This window comes from Panthera uncia, assembly GCF_023721935.1.
Source record: "Panthera uncia isolate 11264 chromosome B2 unlocalized genomic scaffold, Puncia_PCG_1.0 HiC_scaffold_25, whole genome shotgun sequence".
Lineage (NCBI taxonomy): Eukaryota > Metazoa > Chordata > Mammalia > Carnivora > Felidae > Panthera > Panthera uncia.
The window spans coordinates 8,072,946-8,073,271 of NW_026057581.1; the positions used below are offsets into that span (position 1 = coordinate 8,072,946).

The following is a 326-nucleotide window of genomic DNA, read 5'->3' on the forward strand; positions in this document are numbered from 1 at the left end:
AGAGTGCATAAAGGAGAGTGTAGACGACTCAAGGTGCAACACAGTGCATAAAGGAGAGCGTAGATGACTCAAGGTGCAACACAGTGCGTAAAGGAGAGTGTAGACGACTCAAGGTGTAACAGAGTGCATAAAGGAGAGTGTAGACGACTCAAGGTGTAACGATGCACAGAGTGTAGACGACTCAAGGTGTACCAGAGTGCATAAAGGAGAGTGTAGACGACTCAAGGTGCAACACAGTGCGTAAAGGAGAGTGTAGACGACTCAAGGTGTAATGATGCACAGAGTGTAGATGACTCAAGGTGTACCAGAGTGCGTAAAGGAGAGTG

The 326-nt window shown here is 47.5% G+C and overlaps 1 protein-coding gene and 1 long non-coding RNA gene across 2 annotated transcripts in view; one reads left to right on the forward strand and one right to left on the reverse strand.

Moving 5' to 3' along the window:
* Positions 1-326, reverse strand: part of CDKAL1 (CDK5 regulatory subunit associated protein 1 like 1) — a 537,841-nt gene that overhangs the window by 420,112 nt on the left and 117,403 nt on the right. The gene's annotated exons all lie outside the window — the stretch shown is intronic.
* Positions 1-326, forward strand: part of LOC125939519 (uncharacterized) — a 6,159-nt gene that overhangs the window by 1,658 nt on the left and 4,175 nt on the right. The gene's annotated exons all lie outside the window — the stretch shown is intronic.